Below are 23,626 nucleotides of genomic sequence, written 5' to 3' on the forward strand. Positions count from 1 at the left end.
GATTAATTACAAATCCAAAAGATTTCTTCAGTTTCCACTGCAATATAAGCGACACGAATCCAGCTTAAGGTAAGTGACACAATTAAATAGCCCCTTTACAATTTTCTTAATAGTGGGGTCAAAGAACCAAACTATCTAACCTCCAAAATGACAACAGCCTTTCTAGCCACGACACACAAAGGAAGTATATCAAAAGCCATTAATGAAAGTAACTTATTAGAGCAAAACTTCATTGGGCTCCAGTGAAACAATTCAGCAATTACCAGATCCAACTTAGTCAGTGAGGACAACTTATGAACATTAGCACCCTTTACTACTTAAAGACTCCTCAAGATCAAATTATGCAGGCTTATCAATCGAGAGGCTTCGACAGTCAGTTTCAGTACAAGATAGCGAAGGGTAAAAGTGCACAAGATAACCAGATACTGAAACCACTCCAAATGGAAACACATTGACGGACAGTCTAACACCATATGTTCCCTAAAATTCTGAGAAGGTTAAGCTGTTCGCAAATTACGAAGCACAACACCGAAACCCCTCAACAAATAGATGCTGTAGAATAGTGCCCATTCAGCAACACGCCGTCGCCAGCTTGCATCCGTTCCTCTTCCTCCAAGCCCGCTGAGAACCAACTGAGAGCCACCATCTCTGCTCGCTGCCCCAGACCACTTCGACCGCACATAAGCAAAGATATAATTTACGGCGTCACATGACTGTCGAGTCATGTCTCAGTCACACCCACCGCCAATAAACTCACTCATCCCAGCTAAGGGATGACCCGATAACAACATTTAAATTTCTTTCTGCCTTGAACTGCCAGCTTTGACTTGGCTCATATGCACTGGAGGGAACCAGCTCGTCGTCTCATCTCTTACCCGTAACTCTTCGGGTGCTGCAGACGAGCTCTGCATTCCTTGCAGAGACTGCTGTCGCTATGGGTATACTGCTCATCAGATGCTGGTGCTTGTGCTCCCCCAGGTTTAGCGGTAAAATGGCCCATTGGATAGTCCGTCAAAAACTGAACACAGATGAAGCATGAAGACAGGAAGAGCTTGCACGGAACTGTGAAAATAGAAGCAAAATCTAAACAGTCAACAGTCCAAGCTCAAGATGAGCAACATCGAGCGAATTTGTGGAGCCCCGCGATCGTGGTTAGACGGTCACCGTGTAGGACTATGCAGCGGGAGATACGTATTTAAATTTCTCTCATGTCCCATATTATCTTTTTCACAAAATAACGAACTGTCCGTCCAGTCATTGACGTGTCTGTTCTCCTGTCGTAGTCTTGGAAATTATCATACTATACATTCGGTACAGAATATGGGTAATGCTGTAATAATATATTACCGTTGCAAATAAATGTGATGAATAGTGAAAGCGTGCCTGATGCGGCATAGATCTCGCACAGAACTGAAAATAACAAATAAACGGCTGCGAGCTACGTTCCAACAAAGGAATTCAAGAGTTAACACTACCAAATCGCAATGCGAGAGTCATAACTTGTGGAACTTGCGAAGAACAAATAGGAGGTACGTACATCTGGAAGCTTCTTTCTTACACCTTACTGTTGCAAAAGGACGTTACCCACGAAACAGACACAAACTTGAACACAGCCAAAAGACTGTCAATGATCGGACGCACATTTCATAATTTTTGGAGAAAAGAAAAAAATATATATGTGGGGCACGAGGGAAATTTGTACACGGGTCTCCCACGCCATAATCCACAGACGTGACCACATAACCACGGACCTGCGGCTCTACAAATCGCTCGATATTTCACATCTCGTGCTTGGATCGTTAACTGTTTCGATTTTACTTCTTTTTTTCGCAGTTCAGTACACCTTCTTCCAGTTTTCGTGCTCGATCTGTGTTCAGTTCTTGACGGGCCGTCCACTGGAACATCTGAGCGCTAAATCTAATGCGACGGGGGGTCTCCCTTGTGAGAGGCGGCATTCCGTCCGACGCGAAATACTCATCATCCGATTTTTCAAAAGCTATTAAGGGAAAAAATTTGATTTTTGCACATCTTACAGTCGGCGAGTTTCAATCGATAAAGAACCGAATTGCTTTTTGTTACCCATCACACTTACCGCCTTACATCGAATTAAATAAAACATTGCATAAGATTTTGGGGAGTATGCAGAGGCTAAAGCGCTCTCCATAAACTTAGAGTAAGATTGATTTTATCTCACATATTGCAGTGACTGAAATGTAGATTACATGTCGGAATTTTGTTTAAAATTGAAAGCAGAACGATATCTCATTTCCCTCTCGAGTTAGCGGGTTTCATATCCGATGGATGGTCGGGTCTTACGTGCCCAGTTCCATCCATGCGCACTTGCAGGTTGGTATGAAACATTCATCATCCGAATTTAAGACAACTATCAGGTGAATTTTTTCCACCTCTTCCAGTCTGACACCTTCGCTTGATGATAGACTGAATTTCTTCTCGTTATATGCCATAGTCACTGTGCAGCATCAAATTAAGTAAAACATTAGACGAAATTTTAAAGATTTTGCAAAAGTAACAACATACGGCATAAACTTTGCGTACGGTTGATTTTGGCTTCAATAACAGCGAATGGAATGTAAATAAGATATTGAAATTTAAGTAAAGTACAGAGTAGAAGGGCATCTCATTTCCTTCTCTAGTTATTCGGTTTTGTACCAGAAGAACAGTCGCGCACGACGTGCCCATTCACATCCTTGCGCATCGCGGGTCATGTGGTCATAACAATTGTCATATCTCACAAACGATTCAAGGAATCGAAATGAGATTTTCAGTAAATGATAGCACGCAAAGAGGCACATAGATTGTATGATAAATATCCTAAACCAGTGCTTCCAAAACAGTGGTTCGCGACCCACAAGTGGGTCGCCTGGCGATTTTTAAAATAACTAAGTAAAATATTTTACCGACTGGAACTATGAAATTTTATAATATGAACAGTTATATACAAAATCATTCTAAGCAGGAAACTATTGTGGCTTAATAACGTGCTCTGGGCGATACGAGAGCAGCGCAGGCGCAGGACTCGACAGTAATTGCGGTAATGCAACACGGCTTTCCCTGCACTTGCGGCGGTGCCACTCAGCACCGCGAGAGCGCGCTTTGCTTGTTTGCTGGTACAGTGTGTGCATGCGTGTTTATTGTGGCGGCATGTTTCACTTTATTTCACCACAGGCGCGTGGATTAAAACAGGTTCGTGCCGTAAAAGACAGACGTTTAGTTATTACGAGGAACCTTCCATATCCGGTACCTGTGAATCATGTAATACACCTAAAGGTAACTATGTTAGCAACGTTAGTGATCTGAACTCCTTGCAGAATAAAGCAATATTTTACTTTCGAAAATGCAATGATGATTATTTGAAATATGTGTTTGTGTTTTCTGGTGCAGATATGAAAACGATTTTATCAAAGAAACATCCAGAATACGTAAGTATGTCAATCAATTTTTTCCACATCAAAAAACGAGAATTTTTAAAGTCAATATCACTGATGACCAAATCGACTTCCGGTGAACAAAATAAGGAAGCTACACTCGCTTCATATCGACAGTCACTACTGATAGCCAAGAAAGGGGCCGCTCACACCGTAGGAGAGGATATTATTTTACCAGCGGCCAACAAAATATCTGACACTCTACTTAGTGAAAAGCATGTAAGACTAATTGACGAAATACCCCTATCAAACACAACGGCAAAGAGAGGGACCGATGAAATGTCAGAGTTTGTAAAATAGCCCATGATCACAGTTTCCAAGCAAAGTGACTACTGGTCACTTCAGCTTGATGAAAGCACAGATATAGTCGGCAAGGCTACTCTTTCAGCTTTTGTTAGCTCTCGAACACCCAGAGGGGACAAAATGATCCATTTCGGTTTTTAAGTGCTAACTATGTTCTCAAGAATGATTCAAGCGACTTTTACTTGTGTGACATTTATTTGTTTGACATGCACTTTCATTATATTAAAAAACAGTGCACTTCGCCTAATTGATTATCACTTTTTTCCAGTTTCACCTTTAACGCCCAGAGGGGTCGTATTGACCCCTTTTAAAAAAAGCTGTAATTTTTTTTTATACCTATGCCTTACATTTATCTCAGGCATTCTCAATCCTTGGCTACTTTATAGCGAAATAATTTTCTCTTTCCATATTATTACAGTATTAAACGACAACAATGGACTCGGTTCACCGTTGTTGGTAATTCCTTAGTAAGAATAATTCTTTCTAAGGTGCTTGTGAGCTGAAGATTGAAATGAATCGCACAGTATCTACGAAATGAAGTGATTCTTGCAGAGTTACAAAGAGTTTTGGAGTGCGATTCAGATGGTGGTGAACTTTTTGCTGACGATTCAGAGGAAGAGTTTTTACCGCAGACATTGATAGAGGATGAATCATCTGTTACTAATGATTCTGATTCTTCAGATACAGATAATGGAAGTTTACAGTGTACTAAGTATACTATTATTATTGCTGCTAATTTATGATCATCATATTCTTATTTGTATATAATGTTACTGTACTTAATTTTGATTTTATGGTGGCTTTCTTACTTTTATTCTATTATTCGTGCTCTATAGATCGAGAAGAACCATGTAACAGAAGAGGAGATAATCCTGTTCCTCGGAGTGTAGAACAAGTGACTGCTTCTTCATCATCTGATGAAAGACATAAAGAAGTTGCTCCTAATGGAAGAGTCTGCATAGAAGCAGTGCCTAATTCACAAGGTTGACGTCTTCCTAATCACAATATTTTGAGAGAATCTCCTGGACCTACAACACATGCAAAAAGAATTGTAAGTGATGAACTTGTATCAAGTGTTTGATACGTATTCATAGACAATTATAAAATCAAATATATCTAGAAATGTACTATAACAGAGGCGCACAGAGTACTAGGAAATGACAGGTCGTCAATGACCATGGAAGAACTAGTGTAAGTGTTAGCCGAACTACAGACCTTCACAGCTTGTGGTCAGATTCCTGGCACCTACCATTTTGTGTGGAATCCATGAGCAGGAATTATTAGACTCCTGAGGTTCTACGAGACATCTACACACTCTGTACGATTACAGATTGACAAGTTTACATTGGTTTTCGCTGTCTGGAACAAATTCATAGAAAACTGTACACTGTGTTACAAAACTGGAAGTGACATATGAACAGACAAGCAGCTCTTCCCAAGTAAAACTAGGTGCCAGTTCACGCAATTCATGGCTTCAAAGCCCGACAAATATCGGCAAAAATACTGGTTAGCCGCAGATGTCGAAAGCAAGTATACACTCAATGGTTTCCCTTATCTTCGTAGATCCCAAGACGAAAAGTTTGAGATGATTTAGTGATGCGTCTTATGGAACCATTTCTGGCCAAAGGCTGAAATGTCACTACAGACAATTACTTCACTTCAGTCAAACCATCCAAAAAATCGAAAGGAAGGTGAACCTCCATTGTAGCAACACTAAATAGAGCAAGAAGAGCAATATCACATGCTCTGAAGTCCTTGAAGAGTCCTCTGTATTCCACAACAGTTTTAAAACATGATGATATTTCCTTGACAGTCTATCAAGGGAAAAAAGCAAAAAATGAGCTACAAATGTCTTCCCTTCATCCTAGTGTTACCATAAATACAAATGAGAAAAAAATACCACAAACTATAAATTATTGCAACAAAACTAAAATTGGGGATTGACATAGTAGCCAAAATGACGAGGTAGTATTCAATCGAGGTTTCCTCAAGAAGATAGCCAGTGCACTTCTTCTACAATATCCTTGACGTAGCAGGATTAAATGCACATGTAGTATTTAGGACTGTTATTGCGAATAAGACCAAAAGAAGACATTTTGTTCAGCAGCCTGCAGATGAGCTATGGTCTGAGTACGTGAAGAGTCGCTTTCCTCGTATGACCACAGACAAGTATGAAAAGGATGAAAATGAAGATGGAGACGAAATGCCACAGAAGCGCCGTAAATGTCAAGTTCTCGAATTTTGCAAATGTAATAAAACTGTTTCCAAGTGCAGTGTTTGGAAGAAGGTAGTTTGTGGTAAATGTACCAAGGAAACTGAATACAAATGTGTCACTTGTGTAAGACAATGAAGTAGCTGAAGTTTCTGTACACATGAACAGTTCAGTTTCTTATGAATTTAGAACAAAGAAAAGCCTGTAAATTGCTTACACTTGTTTGGGTGTTACCATGTTCAATAAATAATAAAATTTGTGTCTGTTATTTTAATTCACAACTATGTGTCTGAAATGGCTGTAAATTTTGTAAACATAAAAATATAATAACTGCTTAAAATTTCGAAATAATAGTTCAGAAAACGTTTGTTAAATGGTAGGGGTCAAAATGACCCTTCTAGGCGTTCGAGGGGACAGGCAACGTCTAGCTGCCCGAGTGTTAGGTTTGAATTTAAGGGGAGTATAGAAGAAGAAGTGCTCTTTTGTAAATGTCTGCCAGTGACAACAACAGGAGATGAAATTTTTAAACGTGTTGATGGTTTTATGGTAGAAAGTGAAATAGAGTGGACAAAATATGTTGCACTGGCGACTGATGATGCCTGGCGCTTACTCAAGTTTGATTGTCAAAGTTAGGGCAGTTTCCCCTTCTGCTCAGTGGACTCACTGCAGCCTTCACCGAGAGGCCCTTTTATGAAAAAGTCTGTCTGTAAGCCTAAAGAAAATCATGAATGACGCAGTGAAAATTCCGAATTTCATTAAATCTAATCTAAAAATTCAAGATTATTTGCCATATCGTGCGATGATACGGGCAGTGATCACAAAACACTTCTCCTGCCCTGTGAAGTACGCTGGTTGTCAAGAGGGAACGTGCCATAAAGATTATTTGAGCTCCGAGGTGAGCTGAGAACCTTCCTGTTGGAGCACAAAAGTGACGCGAAATCGTTGAGCAGTTTTTGGTCATGTTGAATGACGAAAACTGGTTAATACGTCTTTCATAATTGGGTGACATATTCAGTGCTTTTAATAGCCTCAATTTGGTAAGGATATCCACAAGTTCTATGTTCAAGATAAAATAGAAGCAGCTGTCATAAAACATGAAAGACGGTCCAGTAAAGTGAAAGGGAGCTGCTTTGATGCATTCCACTCCTCAGTGATGTCTTACAAACATACGGAATCAAAGTTAACGAGGAAACAATAGCTCCCGTGAAGGAACATATTGAAGCACTCGCCTCTAGTTTCAGGTACTTATTCTGAAATAATTTTACTAGTAATCAGTTAGATTGGAAGCATTCCTTATTAAACATGTTTATAGTTTTCATGTTATTGTTTTTCACCCAATATGGAAAAGTAACAATTAAGTTGAACGACCTCCATTTTCAGAGTGATAGTTAGGTTGTCCCCAACATAGCGAACTCAAAAGAATCTGACAGTTTCATGTTAATCCCACTGATAGTTGTTCGCTTATTCAAGTGTGTTACTTAACATTGATTTCTTGTTGTAGGTATTACTTTCCAAGAATTCCTGATGAACTGGTGTGGATAAGAACTTCGTTTGAAGAGGAAAACCTTAAGAAGTTAAAACTGCCGACACCTGCGGAAGACTCCCCGATAGAACTATCGTATGATTCTTCTTTGAAACCTTTATTTCAAAAAGTAAGCCTACACCCAGTTTGTATCAAATTAAAGGGAGACCATCGAATGCTTGCAAACATAGCTTTTAAGCAACTAATGGGATTCACAACTACTTACTTATGTGAAGTTGTTTTCCTAGCTAGGTTTTTTGAAAAAACAAATATAAAAGCAAACTTTGGGCAGAAAACGATTTAACACTGAAACGAGCAAACTTGAATCCAGATATAGACAGTGTCATCAACACCAAGTCCGAAAAGTACCACAGATCTCATTAAGTTCACCATTTAATTGGCATGAAATAACAATTTTTATGGGCCAAAATATTGATTCATTTATTTCATTATATTCCCTTCACCATTTTCAAAATTATTACTCAGCAGAGCATTTTTATACAATACTGAGTTGAGTTTCGTATTATACAGGGTGAGCCACTAACTGTTGCCACCTACAATAACTCCGAAAGTATGATATTAGCTGAAAAGTCCGTGGGGCCACAATATGACGTTGGTTTATTGTTGCTAGGTGGGGTCGCGTCAGAGATATGAAGGTCAACTTCGTTGTTCTTTTTTTTTTAATGGGGTGCTATAGTTTGGTATTTATTTTCTGATAGCGGCTATCGAGACGAATCCAATGATGTGTAACAGTAAGGTCTTTGAAGGTCTACGAAGGTCAAAAAGGTAACATGAACGTCGATTTACAGACAGTGTTCGAAGTGATCTACATCTACATCCATACTCCGCAAGCCACCTAACGGTGTGTGGCGGAGGGTGACCATTGATATCAATGCAGTGCTGCAATCTACTTATCATGGACTGAGTGGTATTCGTTATCACATCGGCACTTAGCGAAGCACATGGTCTGACAATTCTCTCTCGTATATCGCGCAAATAGTCAATATTCGCCAAATACGGCGTATCCATCTAATGTGCCATTGACATGTAAACACCATTCGACGATTTCGCAATACAACACTAATAGGAACGGTAAGAGTAGTATCGTCGAATCAACCGAATGTGAATGATGTATTCCTTCGAAGAACAAGTCGGTATGCTTCTCATTTACGGACAATTCCAACGAAATTCAGTGAGAGCTAGAGACTTATACTCTGAAAGATATCCTGAACGTACTCACCCTTCACGCCGTACACTTACATACGTGTATGATAAATTGAGAACAACTGGAGAACACCGGAAAGATATCCAGCAAAGGAAAGTTACTTATGAGGAAACGGAAATTGGTACTCTTGCCACTGTGGTCCGAGATCATTGTATTAGTCCACGTCAAATCGCGAGGGAATCTGGCATGAGCCAGAGTAGTGTTGTTAGGGTTCTACATGGCCAAAAATATCATCCTTACCATATCAGTATCCACCAAGTATTAACTGGTACGGATTATTTGCGTCGCGTTGAATTCTGCCGATGGCTCAACTTCAGATTCAAAGTGATGTCACATCTATTAATTTCCTTTATTTACTGATGAGGCTACATTCACGAACCATGGAAATGTTAATTTCCATAACATGTATTTTGGGCAACTGAAATATCAATGTTGGCTGCGGCAAATTGCACGCCAAAAACCGTGGTAGTTGAATGTATGGTGTGGGATTCTCGAGCACAGAATTAAAGGCCCCTATTTCATCGAACGAAATCTTAACGGTAGGAAGTACACCACATTACTCCAAGAAACATTACGTCTGTTATTGGAAGAAATACCTTTAGGAACATGGAACAGAATGAGATGGGTGTCCGACACGTTTTTCGCTGACGGTTAGAAATGAGTTGCATAGACAACTCCCAAATCTTTGGATTGGATGCGGAGGAGATGTGTCGTGGCCGGCTCGTTCGAATACTTGACGACTCCGCGTTTTCTTGTTTATAAAGACGTTCATCTACACCTGAGGATATGCGAGAGAGAATTGTCAGAGCATGTGCTTCGATAAGTGCCGATTTGATAAGGAATACAGCTTGGTCCATGGTGAGAAGATTGCAGAACGGCAGTGATACCAATGGTCATCACATCGAATAACTTTGGTAAAAGAACGTTCATGCCATCTTTGTGACCTTGGTTGTCCTTCAAAGACCTTACTATTGTTACACATCACTGGATTCGTCTCGATAGCCGCTGTTAGAAAATGAGAACCAAACTACAGCATCCCATTTAAAAAGCAAAGTTGACCTTCATATCTCTGAAGCGACCCCACCTAGTAACAGAAAACCATCATCATATTATGGCCCCCGCTGTCCCATGCAACATCTGTCCCACAAACTTTTCAGCTCCTATCATACTTTCGAAGCTATTCTTGGTGGCAACAGTTAGTGATTCACCTTTCTTATAGTTTTTATATTACTATTAACTACTGTGTAGTAACTGTAGTAGTAGTGTATACATATGTATATACAGAGTCATGAAAATTTTTACAGGAAAATACTGGGTCGCGTTACAAAAAGTCTCGTCGCCACTGCTTCAAAATTTATTATTCACCAACGTAGGGTAGTAACTCGTCCGCAGCAGTAAGAGGTCGGCAGCTGAAGACAATTTCAGACGTCCGCGGTGCTGTAGGAAAATCCAAGCGCCTGGCGTATGTACGTGCAGAACACCTCGGGAAGAATGTAGCAGGACGAAAATGGTAAATGACCCACATCAAATGCCGTGGATACACTGACTACAGCACCGCACCAGGAATCTCTATCGTGCTGCTGACACAAGTGGGATTAAATAAAAAGTAACACTCCACTCCAGAATAACCAAAAATTAACACATCACTGCCCTTCAAATCATAGCCCAGTATTAAACTGGTACCGTACGCAACCCCTTCATCACAAGAACATCCAAAGGCTAAGAAAGTTTAAAAATAATCCGACTGAAGACATCACCTGACCGTTTAGCGTTTTACAAGCGTGAGTATTTAACTGAGAATTTTAAAAAAATACTTTGGTGTCTGAGATACTATTGATAAGTCAATGAATACCTGCTGTTACCAGAGTCCAAGAGCATGCACACTGCGTCATGGTTAGTTCAAGTGGCTCTAAGCACTATGGGACTTAATTGCTGAGGTCATCAGTCCCGTAGACTTAGAACTACTTAAACCTAACTAACCTTAGGACATCACACACATCCATGCCCGATGCAAGATTCGAACCTGCGACCGTAGGAGCAGCGTGGTTCCAGACTTAAGCCCCTAGAGCCGCTCGGTCACAGTGGCCGGCTCATGGTTAGTACCAGCACAAACCCGAGGAAGGGCATTTCTAGTACAACCTGAGGCGGAACACCACTACAGCATCTTCCTCGCCTCTGCTGGCGTCGGCTGTTTGACTGCTGTTTCACTCCAGCGCGTCACTGGTGCGCAAAAATGCCAGGTTCCCCGCACCGAAAATGACTACCCTGATTAGAATTAACACTTCCAGGCAAATCTCCTAACTGGGTGCTCTCACCAGTCACATTATAGGTTACCCACCACATCGCTGTCTCGAGTCCGCTTGCTTAATGCCGCCGGTGTCGGTAATTAAGCGATCTGATTTGCGTGAACACCACGTGTGATCAGTACTCCCAAATAAGTACTCGGTAGTGCGCTCACCTCTCGTATATACTTCCCCAATGGCTCACCTGAACGCTGAAACCGAAAAAAGTACTCATCAATCACCTCATTTTTAATCCTGACAATCTCCCTCTTGAGACGCGGAAACGCAAATCAAGCCAACACCCCTTGTGCCAGTATATCTCCTATCAGTTCAGATCAGGAACCTCAACGCAAAGCGTACAGTAATTGGAAAACAACCTCCCAACCTACCTTTGTAACTCAATATAAAACAGCAAAAATTTCACCACATTCTTCATGGTATTTATAGCAAGATTCTCCACTTTGTGCAATACACTTCAGACAGGTTTTGGTAATTTAACAAAATTACAGGAATTAATCAAACTATAATGTTCCGCATTACAGGAAATGCTAGCATTATTTGCTGAGACAAGAGTTTCGTTATCGCTTTCCCCCATACACCCAACCCACCCTAATGTGCTTAATGTCATCTGTAATTGCATCACTCGCACCTGAAACTCACTAACTTACAACTTCTGTTTAGGTTCAGTAACCACCAAATTCAAATCAGTTATCCGACTGAACCAATCTGCAATCAGAATTTGGACGCAGTACACCTGCATTCACAGAGGTTGACTACCAAAAGGAGTAAATTTTTCTCAATATCCACGTCGCAACGCTTGAGTCATCTGGTCAACAGCAACCATGTTAATTTACATTAGCCTCCCTAGCGTTGTGCACAGTTATGTCGCTAGTTCCATCGCATCACATTATTTTGGTTCTCTAAAGATGTTTAACTTGTACCTCAGTTGGTCCCTCTTTAGATAACTGATTCTAGTAACCCTTCTCAGCTCCATGTGTCCAATGAGTATACCTGAAACACGTCGAATGCAAACAGATTCTGTCAGAACAGTTTACACATTACAAAATATCATAAACTGTATGAAACAACAATGATGTTAGATACAAGTTCCAGTCAGTTCCCACCACCAAAGTAAACCACACTCGGCTACCATTTCGTAATGTGCTACTTGCTGGAAGGAAGGACAGTGCCTTAATGGATGTAACATCATTTTAGCTTTCGCTGCGTCAAAAAAATAAATAAAATCAAAAAAAGTTGAGAGCCACCGCATATGCTCGCTGCTCCAGACCACTTATACATAAACAAAGATGTCATTTTAGGTGGGGCAGACTGTCGATGGTTGTAGCACAGTTCAACAATCGTACATCAAATAAAGAGAATGGCAGCTGAAGGCATCATGAAATCTTTCAAAAAATCCATTATAGCTGCAGAGTCTATCGCCTTGAAGATTCTCTTTCCGTAGCTGTTAATCCAATAATCAGTCGCTTCCTTCACAAAGTTGACCACGCTGAAAATATATAATTTTGTTTCCGTCAACTGAAAGGAAAGTGCTGCTTTTTTAAATTAATTTCTGCTTGTAATTCTGACAGTTAGTGGTTTCTTGTTTTATCACTTAGTATTCTTCGAAGCTTGTCGACACTTAGAGTGGCGAAACAGTATTAACAGAAGTTAGATGTGTATTCTGAGTCCCCAGTCATGATTCTTATATTGGTAAATTAATTTTCCCAGGAGGCTTTGGTTTTAGGTCCTTCATAGCCATGGCTCATCTGACAATAACTGCAAAAGCTTGAACTTTAGAGCTTGGGGTACAATCTTTTCAAACTTTCAATTTATTTTCTAAAAAAAGATGCATCAAAATTTCTGTGGTGTTATTGTGCCCGTTTTCACCATCCAAGCTAAAATGGCGGACTACACTTCCCGTAAAAACTAGACTTTTGTAACCTACAGTAACCAAAAGATATAAACAGGCGGTGGCTGATTAGTGTCAGCCTACACATCCAACACTTTTGCTTCGAATACTTAGTCGGTTCTAGGATTTTAGTGTCACCTTTATCTGATTACACGACTGGAAGTGAAATGGTTTCTTGGAAAATGCGAAGTGGCACCTGTTCTGGAGTCCAGATGAAACCGTACGTCTCCACCTACAAAATGTTTTGATAAGGCAGTTAAACGGTGAGAGGAAGACAACAGAATATTACATGCGCTACAGCCACGCCTAGTACAACGCAACAGTGTTGAAACTCATACACGATGACGTAGTGCGGTATATGGCAATATACATTTGCGAACTACCCCATGAACCATGGACCTTGCCGTTGGTGGGGAGGCTTGCGTGCCTCAGCGATACAGATGGCCGTACCGTAGGTGCAACCACAACGGAGGGGTATCTGTTGAGAGGCCAGACAAACATGTGGTTCCTGAAGAGGAGCAGCAGCCTTTTCAGTAGTTGCAGGGGCATCAGTCTGGATGATTGACTGATCTGGCCTTGCAACATTAACCAAAACGGCATTGATGTGCTGGTACTGCGAACGGCTGAAAGCAAGGGGAAACTACAGCCGTAATTTTTCCCGAGGACATGCAGCTTTACTGTATGATTAAATGGTGATGGCGTCCTCTTGGGTAAAATATTCTGGAGGTAAAATAGTCCCCCATTCGGATCTCCGGTTGGGGGCTACTCAGGAGGACGTCGTTATCAGGAGAAAGAAAACTGGCGTTCTACGGATCGGAACGTGGAATGTCAGATCCCTTAATCGGGCAGGTAGATTATAAAATTTAAAAAGGGAAATGGATAGGTTAAAGTTAGATATAGTGGGAATTAAGAAGTTCGATGGCAGGATGAACAAGACTTTTGGTCAGGTGAATACAGGGTTATAAATACAAAATCAAATAGGGGTAATGCAGGAGTAGGTTTAATAATGAATAAAAAAATAGGAGTGTGGGTAGGCTACTACAAACAGCATAGTGAACGCATTATTGTGCCAATATAGACACAAAGCCCATGCCTACTACAGTAGTACAAGTTTATATGCCAACTAGCTCTGCAGATGATGAAGAAATTGATGAAATGTATGATGAGATAAAAGAAATTATTCAGGTAGTGAAGGGAGACGAAAATTTAATAGTAATGGGTGACTGGAATTCTTCAGTAGTAAAAGGGAGAGAAGGAAACATAGTAGGTGATTATGGATTGGGACTAAGAAATGAAAGAGGAAGCCGTCTGGTAGAATTTTGCGCAGAGCATAATTTAATCATAGCTAACACTCGGTTCAAGAATCATAAAAGAAGGTTGTATACATGGAAGAATCCTGGAGATACTAAAAGGTATCAGATAGATTATATAATGGTAAGACAGAGATTTAGGAATCAGATTTTAAATTGTAGGGCATTTCCAGGGGCAGATGTGGACTCTGACCACAATCTATTGGTTATGACCTGTAGGTTAAAACTGAAGAAACCGCAAAAAGGTGGGAATTTAAGGACATGGGATCTGGATAAGCTGAAAGAACCAGAGGTTGTACAGATTTTCAAGGAGAGCATAAGGGAACAATTGACAAGAATGGGGGAAAGAAACACAGTAGAAGAAGAATGGGTAGCTCTGAGGGATGAAGTAGTAAAGGCAGCAGAGGATAAAGTAGGTAAAAGGACGAGGGCTGCTAGAAATCCTTGGGTAACAGAAGAAATATTGAATTTAATTGATGAAAGGAGAAAATATAAAAATGCAGTAAATGAAGCAGGCAAAAAGGAATACAAACGTCTCAAAAATGAGATCGACAGGAAGTGCAAAATGGCTAAGCAGGGATGGCTCGAGAATAAATGTAAGGATGTAGAAGCTTATCTCACTAGGGGTAAAATAGATACTGCCTACAGGAAAATTAAAGAGACCTTTGGAGAGAAGAGAACCACGTGTATGAATATCAAGAGCTCAGATGGAAACCCAGTTCTAAGCAAAGAAGGGAAAGCAGAAAGGTGGGAGGAGTATATAGAAGGTTTGTACAAGGGCGATGTACTTGAGGACAATATTATGGAAATGGAAGAGGATGTAGAAGAAGACGAAATGGGAGATAAGATACTGCGTGAAGAGTTTGACAGAGCACTGAAAGACCTGAGTCGAAACAAGGCGCCCGGAGTAGACAACATGCCATTAGAACTACTGACGGCCTTGGGAGAGCCAGTCATGACAAATCTCTACCAGCTGGTGAGCAAGATGTATGAGACAGGTGAAATATCCTCAGACTTCAAGAAGGATATAATAATTCCAATCCCAAAGAAAGCAGGTGTTTACAGATGTGAAAATTACCGAACTATCAGTTTAATAAGTCACAGCTGCAAAATACTAACGCGAATTCTTTACAGACGAATGGAAAAACTGGTAGATGCGGACCTCGGGGAGGATCAGTTTGGATTCCGTAGAAATGTTGGAACACGTGAGGCAATACTGACCTTACGACTTATCTTAGAAGAAAGATTTTCTAGCATTTGTAGACTTAGAGAAAGCTTTTGATAATGTTGACTGGAATACTCTCTTACAAATTCTGAAAGTGGCAGGGGTAAAATATAGGAAGCGAAAGGCTATTTACAATTTGTACAGAAACCAGATGGCAGTAATAAGAGTCGAGGGGCATGAAAGGGAAGCAGTGGTTGGGAAAGGAGTGAGAGAGGGTTTTAGTCTCTTCCCAATGTTATTCAATCTGTATATTGAGCAAGCAGTAAAGGAAACAAAAGAAAAATTCGGAGTAGGTATTAAAATTCATGGAGAAGAAGTAAAAACTTTGAGGTTCGCCGATGACATTGTAATTCTGTCAGAGACGAGGAGGATATAAGATGAACATCAACAAAAGCAAAACGAGGATAATGGAATGTAGTCAAATTAAATCGGGTGATGCTGAGGGAATTAGGCTAGGAAATGAGACACTTAAAGTAGTAAAGGAGTTTTGCTATTTAGGAAGTAAAATAACTGATGATGGTCGAAGTAGAGAGGATATAAAATGTAGACTGGCAATGGCCAGGAAAGCGTTTCTGAAGAAGAGAAATTTGTTAACATCGAATATAGATTAAGTGTCAGGAAGTCGATTCTGAAAGTATTTGTTTGGAGTGTAGCCATGTATGGAAGTGAAACATGGACGATAACTAGTTTGAACAAGAAGAGAATAGAAGTTTTCGAAATGTGGTGCTACAGAAGAATGCTGAAGATAAGGTGGATAGATCACGTAACTAATGAGGAGGTATTGAATAGGATTGGGGAGAAGGGAAGTTTGTGGCACAACTTGACTGGAAGAAGGGATCGGTTAGTAGAACATGTTTTGAGGCATCAAGGGATCACATATTTAGGATTGGAGGGCAGCGTGAAGGGTAAAAATCGTAGAGGGAGACCAAGAGATGAATACACTAAGCAGATTCAGAAGGATGTAGGTTGCAGTAGGTACTGGGAGATGAAGAAGCTTGCACAGGATAGAGTAGCATGGGGAGCTGCATCAAACCAGTCTCAGGACTGAAGACAACAACAACAACATTTACGAAAGAAATCACAATTAAATACAGAGAATCGCGCATGCAGTCTCAATTTCTATCTCCTGGATTTCAGTTTCTTGTCTACTGCAAAAAATACACCACCTCCACTAACCATTAGCCAATCCTTCAGATATACACTTCAATTTTCCCCAATTATCTCACTGCTGTCAATTTCAAGTTTAGATCATATTTCTGTATCTGGTATCACGTGAGCTTCACTGCTTTTCATGAGCAATTAGAGCACTGGAATTTTATTCTCAACGCTTTGGGTGTTTACCACTAGGACTTTAATACTCTCACTTGTACAAGGCATTTCTTTCGATCTTACACTGATATGGCTGGATTTCTTACAGCTATCGTTTAATGGACTGTCTCCTTATCTAAAATATCCTTTTGTGCATTCCACACAGTCAACTACCCAGGTAGCCATCTCTGATGTGTAGTGACATGTGCTCCACTATCTGGAGTTAGTTGTACCCAGTTCTCTCAATGGCTGCTAGAATAGCATCTCCAACATGTTGAATAAGAACCCCCAGGACACATACTGAGTGTACCTAGTGTCGTTTCCTCACCATTGCCACCATTTCTCTGAGGAGTATCTTCATTCACCATATTTGCGAACCTCTGATGATTAATAGACCCCTATCCATTTGCATTTGCCTACTCTTGACACCAGACAAAACATGTTCCCCCTAAACAGGTGAAATGAGTCCCAGTGGAATAGTTTCAGTTAAGGACAGCACCTCAGACTTGCTGGACGCTTGGAGCGGTACAACACCCTGAGGGCTTCCTGGTCCTCATCCGCACTGCATAGTACACCTGGGTCTACCATTGAAATGTCGCTCATAGTCAAGTGGATGCAGTAATGACAAGTCCCATACAATAGAGGATAGCACCTGAGGTACCCTAGAGTATTGGGGGAATGTGTTTTCTGGCCCAAAGTACCGTTATCAAAGATGGCGGCGATGACGTCATCCAAGGTGGCCGATTTTGGTGGGATGTTTGACTTTCGGTGGGAAGATAGGTCAGTTGGCATACCTCCACTAACCTAACCTCAGACCCCTCCCCTCCTCAGAAAAATGGCGGGAATTTCAAATTCCATCAGGACAATGCATCACATGATGGTTACCTCTAGTAACCTAAGAAAATGGCGAGAAAGAAAGGACACTTTGTGTACCTCCACTAACATAAGTCACTCGATCGCCGCCTCCTTCTAGGAACTGGTGCCAAGTTTGAATTTTGATGAGAAGATAGGGCAGTTGGGGTATCTCTACTATCCTAAGAAACTGGCAGGAGAGAAAGGTCACCTCCACTAACCTACGTCACCTGACTGCCAACTTCTCCTAGGGATTTGAAGGCATAGGACTCGACCAGTGCATGACATAAGTCTTTATTTAAACAATTTCATGCCGTCCAGCCATCCAGTGTGTTCACTACAAGGTCCAACAGACCAGCCGAGGGCAATGTCGTCCAAGATGACGGAAATGATGTCAGCTGATGACGCAAGTACCGTTATCCAAGACAGCAGGAAACAGAATGTTCACCATGAATCCTAAATGGTCTAGTACACAGTGCCACCACCAGAGGGCACTGTCGTCTGTTCTGTGATGTAATCGACAATGGCGGGACAATGGTGGGACCCAAAAAGGGCCCTTAATCTGGTAACATGCTCGACTTCAGCCAGTAGGAGTATCTGGTGACGTCATTGTAGGAGATATAGGAGAGGTTTTGCATCTCTGGGACCTCAGTCAGTCAGCAGCAGCAGAAGAAGAAGAAGAAAAAGAAGAAGAATGAACGGTCAACAGAAGTTGCACTCCAGCACAGTCACTCAGAACAGGATTAAATGGAAAAGTAAGCCTCCCATATCACATCTTTGTCTCTCGTTAGCCTAAGTATTATTATTATCATTATTCAATATTTTCGCATCTTGGTCCATGTCTAATGCTTCCTTGTCTTTGTTCAACTGGGTCAAGCACCAACATGCCAAGCTCTGCTGCCACCTCTGTACATGTAGCAACCTCAGCTGCCATCTTGTCTTGACCTGCAGCAACAGCGTCCATTGTGTGAACCAGTAGCGACCCTGTGGGATCTGGTAGCGCACATAGCCCACTTGATGAAGCAGGACAAGGAGTTGGTGTTGTCTGTCCCACTCATCCATTTGTGTGATGAGGACATGCGATCTGCCCCCGACACACCAAATGCTGTCACTGGCGGTGTTAAACATCAAGGTGGAGGTCAGTACTAGTCACCAACATATGACCCCTCCTAGCTGAACATCCCTGTGATAGTGAAACTACAGAATGCAGTTACTGTGGATAATAAGGTGTCGAGTGCACCTATACTTTTCACCACCACATACAATTTAACTCCCAGTGGATCGAAGCATGTGAACATTGTTACAACCGGCCGTTGCGGCCGAGCGTTTGTAGGCACTTCAGTCCAGAACCGCGCGACTGCTATGGTCGCGGGTTCGAATCCTGCCTCAGGCATGGATGTCTGTGATGTTCTTAGCTTAGTTACAGGGTGTTTCAAAAATGACCGGTATATTTGAAACGGCAATAAAAACTAAACGAGCAGCGATAGAAATACACCGTTTGTTGCAATATGCTTGGGACAACAGTACATTTTCAGGCGGACAAACTTTCGAAATTACAGTAGTTACAATTTTCAACAACAGATGGCGCTGCAAGTGATGTGAAAGATATAGAAGACAACGCAGTCTGTGGGTGCGCCATTCTGTACGCCGTCTTTCTGCTGTAAGCGTGTGCTGTTCACAACGTGCAAGTGTGCTGTGGACAACATGGTTTATTCCTTAGAACAGAGGATTTTTCTGGTGTTGGAATTCCACTTCCTAGAACACAGTGTTGTTGCAACAATACGAAGTTTTCAACGGAGGTTTAATGTAACCAAAGGACCGAAAAGCGATACAATAAAGGATCTGTTTGAAAAATTTCAATGGACTGGGAACGTGACGGATGAACGTGCTGGAAAGGTAGGGCGACCGCGTATGGCAACCACACAGGGCAACGCGCAGCTAGTGCAGCAGGTGATTCTACAGCGGCCTCAGGTTTCCGTTCGCCGTGTTGCAGCTGCGGTCGAAATGACGCCAACGTCCACGTATCATCTCATGCGCCAGAGTTTACAACTCTATCCATACAAAATTCAAACGCGGCAACCCCTCAGCGCCGCTACCATTGCTGCACGAGAGACATTCGCTAACGATATAGTGCACAGGATTGATGACGGCGACATGCATGTGGGCAGCATTTGGTTTACTGACGAAGCTTATTTTTACCTGGACGGCTTCGTCAATAAACAGAACTGGCGCATATGGGGAACCGAAAAGCCCCATGTTACAGTGCCATCGTCCCTGCATCCTCAAAAAGTACTGGTCTGGACCGCCATTTCTTCCAAAGAAATGATTGGCCCATTTTTCAGATCCGAAACGATTACTGCATCACGCTATGTGGACATTCTTCGTGAATTTGTGGCGGTACAAACTGCCTTAGACGACACTGCGAACACCTCGTGGTTTATGCAAGATGGTGCCCGGCCACATCGCACGGCCGACGTCTTTAATTTCCTGAATGAATATTTCGATGATCGTGTGATTGCTTTGGGCTATCCGAAACATACAGGAGGCGGCGTGGATTGGCCTCCCTATTCGCCAGACATGAACCCCTGTGACTTCTTTCTGTGGGGACACTTGAAAGACCAGGTGTACCGCCAGAATCCAGAAACAATTGAACAGCTGAAGCAGTACACCTCATCTGCATGTGAAGCCATTCCGCCAGACACGTTATCAAAGGTTACGGGTAATTTCAGTCAGAGACTACGCCATATTATTGCTACGCATAGTGGATATGTGGAAAATACTATAGAGTTTCCCAGACCGCAGCGCCATCTGTTGTTGACAATTGTAACTACTGTAATTTCGAAAGTTTGTCTGCCTGAAAATGTACTGTCGTCCCAAGCATATTGCAAGAAACGGTGTATTTCTATCGCTGCTCGTTTAGTTTGTATTGCCGTTTCAAATATACCGGTCATTTTTGAAACACCCTGTAGGTTTCAGTAATTGTAAGTTCTAGGGGACAGATAACCTCAGATGTTGAGTCCCATAGTGCTCAGAGCCATTTGAGCCATTGCTGTAGAAGCGTATTATGTCTGGGGCTTGCATGCGAGGATGCAGATTGAAAATTTATCCTTGTGTGTTAAAGTGCCAATTTCCGATTTCTACTGGGAGTAAATATGACGTGCAGAGCGCTACAGCACTCAGCAGATGACTACAGAGTATTTTCCAACTCGTTCTCCCCCAGACATTCGCCTTCCTGATGTGGCACATTCTATTGCAACAGTGTATGATGACTGCGCACTATGTGTGAAATCGGGTGACAAATTTGTTTATCTGAAACATGCCTCAGTTATGAAGTTATACGACCTGGATATTGCCATATGTCTTGCACTGGAGAGACTGAGCCATTGGTTGTCTGGCATAGGCTCAGAATACAATGATGTTGCAAACTCCCTACATGTGCATACTCTACATGTTGATGATCAGAAGCAGCACCTTTCTTTGCACATGAACGGTGAACCTAAAGAGATACAGATTAAATGTGTGTGTGAAAAACCTGAGTACTGTGAGGCATTTATCGGCTTGAGTGAGATAAACGCTGAATTTATTGCATGTCCAAAAGATTTATTTGCTAAATGCTGTACAGGTGCGAAGAAGAAGATCTTGTACATACAAATTGTAATGATATACCTGAAATACTACACCCCATGTATGATATTTAAAGAAATAAATAATTTATGTATATATAATCTCAAACCGTGTTTGTGATTTATTTCGTACCTCTCTCATTATAGTCAAAGTATTACAATTATTAATTTTTTTCAATGATATAGGAATTATTGAGATGAAGATTGATCAAGTTACTCTTCATGGATAAAATATATAGCTGTTTTCTCTCTGTAGTCAATATAGCTCAGTTGGTTAATTGATGGGACAATAGTGGCTACACATACTATTATTATCCTTTCAAGTGTATTTTCTATATATCTGAACTACCTGTCGGTACCTGGCGTAGTTAGTATGATGACAGGTTGGATGAAGCACCCTCACCACAAGGACTTTGTCGTCGGTAACTGGTCCTGTGAAGATGCAAAAGAAGACCTGAAGAAAAAGAGAAGAAGAATCGAATACTCCTTCCTGATAATATACGCGCAATTACTGTAGGTCCATCCAGTTGTGGGAAGTCTAATGTCCTCATAAGTCTGGTAACACATGTAGACTGAGTCCCATTTGAACACGTTTGTGTATTCTCAATAACACTGTTTCAACCCAAGTATCAACTATTGCAGGAGATATTGCTCGGTGTAGATGATGTTACATACACGACATTCAGTGGAAGCCGTGATATCCCTCCACCTGAAAAAGCAAAGCCAAACACTGTCTTTATATTTGACGATGTTTCTGTGGAAAACCAAGACCAAATTCGAAAATATTTCTGTTTCGGTCGTCATATGGGTGCTGATGTATTTTATTTAAGCCAAACGCTTTCCGGAATCGTCAAACAGCAGGTTAGGGATAACGCAAACCTCATTATAGCCTTCAAACAAGACAGCCTGAATTTAAAACACATTTACCAGGTTCAAGTCGGAACCGACATGTCGTTCAATGATTTTGTAAAGATTTGTGCTGATTGCTGGAATCTTTCACAGTATGGGTTTCTTGTTATTGATAAAACAAGAAAAGAGTGATGATAGGTACAGGCGAAACTTTTAAGAGTTTTTTGCATATATAGCACGGTAGGAGATGTTAGTACATCAGTATACGCCACACCATGGACAAATGTCTAGCTCTCAACCCGAAAGAATGGGTGTACACAGACAGAACATTCGCCTGTACTTGGATGCGAAAATTCAGGCTACTGTGCATAAAGCTGGAGGTATGCGCAGGAAACAAGACATATTAGCAGACTATTTTAAGAATGGTTCAAATGGCTCTGAGGACTATGGAGCTTAACTTCTGAGGTCATCAGTACCCTAGAACTTAGAACTACTTAAACCTACTTAAGCTAGGGACATCACACACATCCATGCCCGAGGCAGGATTCGAACCTGCGACCGTAGCGGCTTTTGGGAATGGTGAATGCGACAAATGGGTTAGTTAATAAAGTCGGTAACAAAGTAGCCGACATAACTGAAAAGGTCGAGGCTATTGAGGGAAAATAGATGTAAAGTTCCTTGTTGTTGAGAAGGGGGAGCAAGCACATAGTAAGAGGAAGAAACAAATGACCGGGTATGTAAAGCCACATGCTGCGGAGATGTCATTAGTATACACCGAGATGTCGACGAAGCAGAAAGTGATTCAAGCGCGGAAACAGTTCGTGAGAAATTACGGTTGGTGTGGTTAGGGCATATGGATCGACAGCAAACACTAAGAGAGACCTTTACGCCGGTTACTGAAGCTCTCCGACAGCTGTCAGTAAAAACAAAAAACACATGATAACGAGGGTGTCGCCATTGACGATTTCATTATCCGTCACACCACCGGTCAGATAGACAGAACATTCGGCGTTAGCAGGGGACGACCTTACATGTTAGGTATGCGTCCTATAACTGTAACTGATGACGCAATACAGATTGGTGATCGTCGGATTGAGAGAACGCCCAGCTTAATGAATCTTATTTTCCTAAGACCTTCCAAAAAACCTATAAGTTATTCAGTTAATGATAGGGAAACATACAGTGAATTACTGCACATGACTGACGTACATAAGATCACTAGAAGCCTGAGCAACAAGAAATATAAAACCATTATAAAACCAATACTTGAAGGCGAAAACAACTACATCAGCACAATCCTGCACACCCAAAATAAGGTTTATCTAATGCGTTATATGACCCATTGTGCCTGTCGCGCAGGGCCTGGCTCCACCTAGTTAAGTGCCCAACGTAGTTCCCACTACTGCCACAGTTACCACTTTGCCTTGTTTATGATTTGCGACCCATGGAAACTCCTGTACCCTCACAGGCATGTTATGATTAAAGGTTTGGATGACTTGTGGCAAGCTGATCTTGTAGATATGAGGGAATATTCACATGAGAATAATGGATTCAAATATA

The sequence above is a fragment of the Schistocerca gregaria genome, chromosome 2, assembly GCF_023897955.1.
Source record: "Schistocerca gregaria isolate iqSchGreg1 chromosome 2, iqSchGreg1.2, whole genome shotgun sequence".
In the NCBI taxonomy this organism is placed as follows: domain Eukaryota; kingdom Metazoa; phylum Arthropoda; class Insecta; order Orthoptera; family Acrididae; genus Schistocerca; species Schistocerca gregaria.